This window comes from Arachis hypogaea, chromosome 6, assembly GCF_003086295.3.
Source record: "Arachis hypogaea cultivar Tifrunner chromosome 6, arahy.Tifrunner.gnm2.J5K5, whole genome shotgun sequence".
Lineage (NCBI taxonomy): Eukaryota > Viridiplantae > Streptophyta > Magnoliopsida > Fabales > Fabaceae > Arachis > Arachis hypogaea.
Genome location: NC_092041.1, coordinates 39,660,377 through 39,667,523, shown reverse-complemented (window position 1 = coordinate 39,667,523; position 7,147 = coordinate 39,660,377).

Here is a 7,147-nt window from a genome sequence, read left to right as displayed (position 1 = left end):
TAGTCAGGATATCAGAAGTTATCAGGATTGATTGTGAAAAGCAAAAGAACATGAAATGGTTACTTGTTTTGCAGTAATGGAGAATAGGTTGAGGTTTTGGAGATGCTCCATCTTCTGAATCTCTGCTTTCCTACTGTCTTCTTCTTCAAACACGCAAGGCTCCTTCCATGGCAAGCTGTATGTAGGGTTTCACCGTTGTCAATGGCTACCTCCCATCCTCTCAGTGAAAATGTTCCTATGCTCTGTCACAGCATGGCTAATCATCTGTCGGTTCTCGGTCAGGCCGGAATAGAATCCAATGATTCTTTTGCGTCTGTCACTAACGCCCCGCCTGCTAGGAGTTTGAAGCACGTCACAGTCATCCAATCATTGAATCCTACTCAGAATACCACAGACAAGGTTTAGACCTTCCGGATTCTCTTGAATGCCGCCATCAGTTCTAGCTTATACCACGAAGATTCCGGTTAAAGAATCCAAGAGATAACTACTTAATCTAAGGTAGAACGGAGGTGGTTGTCAGGCACACGTTCATAGTTGAGAATGATGATGATTGTCACGGATCATCACATTCATCCGGGTTAAGAACAAGTATTATCTTAGAATGGAAGCAAGCATGATTGAATGAGAAACAGTAGTAATTGCATTAATCCATCAAGACACAGCAGAGCTCCTCACCCCCAACCATGGGGTTTAGAGACTCATGCCGTGGAAAGTACACAAAGAAAACGTGTAAAGTGTCATGAGGTACAGATACAATGTCAAAAGATCCTATTAATAGTAAACTAGTAACCTAGGGTGTACAGAGATGAGTAAATGACTTAAAAATCCACTTCCGGGCCCACTTGGTGTGTGCTTGGGTTGAGCAATGAAACAATTTCGTGTAGAGACCTTTTCTGGAGTTAAACGCCAGCTTTCATGCCAGTTTGGGCGTTTAACTCCAAGTTTTATGCCAGTTCCAGCGTTAAACGCTGGAATTTCTGAGGGTGACTTTGAACGCCGGTTTGGGCCATCAAATCTTGGCAAAGTATGGCCTATCATATATTGCTGGAAAGCCCAGGATGTCTACTTTCCAACACCGTTGAGAGCGCGCCAATTGGGCTTCTGTAGCTCCAGAAAATCCACTTCGAGTGCAGGGAGGTCAGAATCCAACAGCATCTGCAGTCCTTTTCAGTCTCTGAATCAGATTTTTGCTCAGAACCCTCAATTTCAGCCAGAAAATACCTGAAATCACAGAAAAACACACAAACTCATAGTAAAGTCCAGAAAAGTGAATTTTAGCTAAAAACTAATAAAAATATACTAAAAACTAACTAGATTATACTAAAAACATACTAAAAACAATGCCAAAAAGCGTATAAATTATCCGCTCATCAGTTATTCTCCTGGAGAATGTTTGTTACGTAACTTTTCTTCTAAATTGTGAAGTGATTTTCCGCAAGTTTTCGATTCTTTTGTGAACAATGCATTCAAAAGTACTTTTAATCATGCTCTTGAGTTCTGTGAGCTTTGTCTCGGGTTTGAAATCTTCTCTTTTGCAAATCTCATGCTTCTTCAGCTCAGCCTGAAATTGTTTCAAACTAATGCGTTGATTTTTTGCTTATTGGCCCTATTGAATTTCTTTGATCCAAGGGTCATCTTTGAGGTTGTCAATTGATTTATTTCGAGCAAACTTCATTTGCTTGATCATCCTTGTTGTCTGGGATTGGATATATTCCCTCGGATCTATGAGTACTATCTTTGATATTTGACTCTCCTTTCTAAATCTTGTATCCTTTTGAGTAGACTCGAGAATTGTTTTGATATCACTTGCGACTTGTAGACGTATACGTAGCACGATGCGTTAGTTCTTAAGACGTGATATGTGTATATGGAAGTTGAAGCGGTAGGTGTAAAATGTTATGAGTTATGGGTGTTTTGTCCCTTGCAAACGAGTTTGCGGGTGTTAGGCGTATGTTTGGCTATGAGGTTGTAAAATATTTGGTGGAGTTGGGAAATCGAAGTTCTGAAGTGGGAACGAGATTTGTCAGTGAATTATGCCGCTGTTTAGATACCAACATGCTTTGCAGCCTTTTACCACACTAATTACCACTTTGCCTTGTGAACGCCTATCTTGATTTGCACCCTATTTTAGCACCTCAAGTTTTTGTAAAGCCTTGAGATCATATGACCTTGTGCATTGAGCCTATCTTGTAAGGTTTGCTTTGCAATCACACTCCTACCTTTGTATCTTTATGCATACGACCATCCAAGTATTTGAAAAACCGTGTATATATGTTTATACGTTGAGATATTTTGCTTCTTCCTTAAATGTGTTTAAGGGTGAACTGTTATGAAATTCCTTTCGTTTTGTGTCAATTTTCGAGGGCAAAAATTTTTATAAGGTGGGTAGAATGTAAGACCCAAAATCTTTGAAAAGTCTTTTTATGATCAAGTCTCAAATCATATAGCTATTTATAGCCTTAATTTTAGAAATTATTTTAAGGCAAGTTTTGATATATTGGATTTGAGATAAGTTATGATTATTATCCAATTTCACAATTATTGGATTATTTTCTATATTTAAAGTATAAAGTTGATAGTTGTGAAATAATAAGGATTTTCATATGGTTTGGATTAAATAATTAATATTTTAAAATATTAATACTGTTATTTTGGAAAATGAAAGAATTAAGTATATTATTTCTAATTACTTGATTTGGACACTTTATTGAAAATAATTTGTAAAATTGAGGAACAAATAGTATTTTCAATACATAATTAGTTTTGGATTTAATTGAGTTTCAATCATTATATTATTCTCAATTTTATGTGAAATTATCAATTTACCCCTAACCCTAATTTTCAAAATAAGAAAACCCTAACCCAGTAACCTGTTACCATGACCCGGTTCCCTTCCCACTTAACCAAGCAGCAGCAGCATATGATTTTCCTTTTTCCCTTTTCATGAAAGAAAGGAACGAGAGCAGAAAGAGAGAGAGAGAGAGAGAGGATGAGCTGCTGCAGAGGAGGGTGAGGGCACCGCCGCTCAGCTGGTCACCGCCGCCCATCCTCATTGTTGCCAGTTGCGTGTCCCCACCAAGCCGCCGAACCTGCCACGCATCGCCGCCGCCAATCTCGCGCTGCCACGGTCCCGTCGAGCTTCCACCAATATAGCACGAGACAGAGAGGGAGACTGATGGAGAAGAGGGCCGACGAATGCAGTCGCCATTGGGTCCTTGTTCCTCGCCATTGAAGGAGCTGCTCCCAGCCATGGTGGTCGCCGATGTTTGTGCCACTATTGTCGGAGAACCCGAGGAGGTGGAGGCGACACAACGGGAGAGAGGGAGTCGCCGTGGAGCAACGAGCTGCGTCCAGTCGCCGCCGACGTGCCACTGACCACCACCGTTCTGCCGCGCCGAGGATCCTTTTCCTGCTAGGTCTGCCGCCGTCAAGCATGAAGGGAGGAGGAAATGGCGTCGCGAGTCGGGGTTGATCCTTTTACGGCCGTTGGATCTGACCGGAGAAAGGAGCTGCATCTCTGTGATTCTGGCCGCTGGAGTAGTTGTGGCTGTCGGAACCACACCGGAGCTACTGCCGTTCACCGCTGCTGATGTCCGTCGCCGTTGCTGGTGATGGTTAGTTTAACCGTGGTCAGGAGAGGGTTCAGATTCGCCACTGTCGGAGTTCTGAGGCCACCGGAACCACCGCCAGAGCTTCTGGCTACTTCTGCCGTCGCCGGAAAATTTGCCGGTAAGGGTTTCATTTGAGGTCTCTGCCTTTTTAGTTTTTGAGATGGTTTTAATGCTGTACGGTTCTTCCAGTTGATCCGCCGGAGCTTCTGGCCGCCGCCGGAGCTGTTGCCAGGCCGGTTCGAAATCGCAGTTGCCTCATTGTGTTGTTTCGGTAAGAAATTATGTTTCGAATGATCTCGCGTTAGTATTCTGTTGTGTTCGGTTAATGAATATGAGTTTTGATAACGTGGAAATCGAGTCCTGATTGTTGTATGTTGCAATTAGTGTTGCTATGGTTATTGCGAATGTGACTGGGAGCTGATGTTTTGATTGCCGTCAGTTCGGGTTGAGGCAGAAAGGACTCTGTAAGACGTTTGGATTATGGATTTGCATTTTGAGGTAGGGGCACTTTCCAAGAATTATGTTTTATGTATTGGAATTATTACATATGGATACTGATGTGAGATATTGTGTATTTGGTGATTGTATCTGCCTTATGTATTATTTGATTGACTCGAATGATTATGGATGTTGGTTTGGCTGAATTGTTGTGTGGCTTTGTGAATTGTAATGTTTGAAGCTGATTCTTTAAAGTTTCGAAATCTAAGTTTAATCCATTGAGGATTGATTTGATATTGAGTTGATTTTGTAATGATTTCCTTGAGATATGCCACTGAGGCGACTGTTGGATTTAGCTTGCTTTTGAATTGATTTCTGGTTTTGAGCTATTGAAAAGGAATGAGAAACAGTTTAGTTGGGACCCGAACCGGGTGGCAAAAGTCCAAGTTTTAGCGGAGGTGTTGCCGAAATTTCTACAAAATCCTAATCTTGTTTGAAAAGTTATTTAAAAAGTGTTCGATTTGAGAAGTTGTATTATTTGATTTATTAAGAGAATATTTATGTTTTCAAACTTAATTTATTTAATGAACCTTATACCTTGAGTTCGGCTTATTTAGAAATGAACTATTTTTACCATTTGAATCACTGAAGGGAAGAATGGTGCTCTAATATTGATTTCAATATAAAAGGGAGCTTTTAGTGGTTTTAAAAGAAACCAGACTTTTGATTGAGTAATTAAGCTTGAGGCATTCTGGAAGAGTTAGAAAAATGGGTTCCAAAAAGAAACTTGAAAGTGGTTTGATTCAAATGAACCGGTTCCGTTTCAAATGAGTTGATTTTTTGAACCGGGTTGGAACTTGTGATTTTGTATGGTTCGGTTTCATAATAAATTCAGCTTTATTTACTTGAGCCGAGAATCTATGATTTTAAGAGTCTCAATGAATTTTAAGGAATTGATATAGTTTGACCTTCCCTAAAGACTGGGACTTTGCCGAGAAGCTTTTATTATAAAATCCCATTATTGGATGGGTGATTTTGAATACTTTGAAATAAATCCTTAACTTGCCATGGTTTTGGAAGTTTTGGAAAGAGAATGCTGAGAGTGGCTTTGTTTTAAAAGAGAACTCACTTTGAGTAAATTTGGCTTATGAGCCTGAGATGATTTGAGAAATGAGATCTTTAAAGCCAAGGTCGAAAAGAGTTAAAATTTGATTTCAAAGTGAAATGGCTTGAGAAAAGTGAGTTATGGCTTAAATGCCGGTTTTATGAATTTGATGATGTTGAATGATGGAAGTACTGTTTTTGTTATGGGCCAGAATGGCTGTGTATGATTATGAATATTGGTTGGTTCTGGATTGAACCGTGAGCCGGATGGCTGAGATGGATGGTGATCCATGATTGAATATAAATGCATGTATGCAATTGAATGATTTGTAAATTTAAGCCGAATGGCTGAGATGAAAGTTGTAAGCGAGTATGCTTGTGTTTTCTCTCTGGTTGTAAGGGTGACAGGGCACCGATACCCTCTAATGGCAACAGGGCGCATATACCCTCTAATGGCGACAGGGCGCAGATACCCTCTAATGATAATAATGCGCAACAGAGAGACTGTGTCCGGGTTAGCTACCGGACACGTCGGGTTGGCTTGGTAACCGACAGATGATATCATCAGCCACTAGGGACAGGCATGCATCATATGCATCTATGTGACATTATTTGTGTGTGCATATTATACTTGGTTTGCCTATGTGATTATTTGCTAATTGTCCTACTTGCAATAACTGTTTGTTTGTGCTTGCATCTTCCTATTTGTGTTTTTTTTACTGGGACTCTGTTGGACTGTGGTGATTGGTTGATGGTTGGATTGTTTGGGCCTAGGGCCGTGGTTGGAATGAGATGAATCGATGGTTGATTTCGATTTTGTGTTTCTGGTTTGGAATAAATATGAAAGGCTATTTTGTTTCAGCATAGATAAACCGTTTTGAAAGGTTTTTGAATTGTTGAGTATTGAATGGTTCCTCTTTCAGAAAAGATTTCCGACTTTACTTTTATTGAAAACCGTTGTTTTTGAAAAGAGGCATAAGACTGTTATTAATCACTAGTACGGTTTATCTTCACGTATCCTATTACAGTAATTCCCAAAAACCCTCTACTGAGAACCCTTTCGAGGATGATGTTCTCACCCCCCTACATTTTTCCCCTTTCAGGATATGGGCGCTGAAGTCATGAAGAATTTATTTAATTGTTGTTGTGATGCTTTGTATTTTTTTAGTTGTGGTTTATTGTACCCTCGCCTTTATCTTGAGATAATTTGTAAGAGGGATAGAAATTGTATTAGTTAATGTTTGTAATATTATATATATATATATGTATTTATATATATGGATGTACTCTTTATGAGTTTTTGTAAGTTGTATGATATATGGATGTACGTTATCAAATGGAGTATCTTGGGAACGATATTATGGTAGAAAGTTTAAAACAGGCTCATATTTTAGTATTAAGTAGTATAAGTGTTGTCGTAATGTCCGAGCTATTAGAGTCGTGCAGCTGGAAGCGTGAGCTTTGGTAGTTAGGGTGTTACATCAATGGCTACTTCCCATCCTCTCAGTGAAAATGGTCCAAATGCTCTGTCACAGCACGGCTAATCATCTGTCGGTTCTCAATCAGGTTGGAATAGAATCCAATGATTCTTTTGCGTCTGTCACTAACGCCCAGCCTTCAGGAGTATGAAGCTCGTCACAGTCATTCAATCCCGGAATCCTACTCAGAATACCACGATAAGGTTTAGACTTTCTGGATTCTCATGAATGCCGCCATCAATCCGGCTTATACCACGAAGATTCTGATTAAGGAATCTAAGAGATACTCATTCAATCTGATGTAGAATGGAGGTGGTTGTCAGACACACGTTCATGGGCTGAGGAAGGTGATGAGTGTCACGGATCATCACCTTCTCCGTAATTAGGCGCGAATGAACATCTTAGATAGGAACACGCATATTTGAATTGAAAAATATAAGTGATTACATTAATTCATCGAGACGCTGCAGAGCTCCTCACCCCCAACAATGGAGTTTAGAGACTCATGCCGTCAAA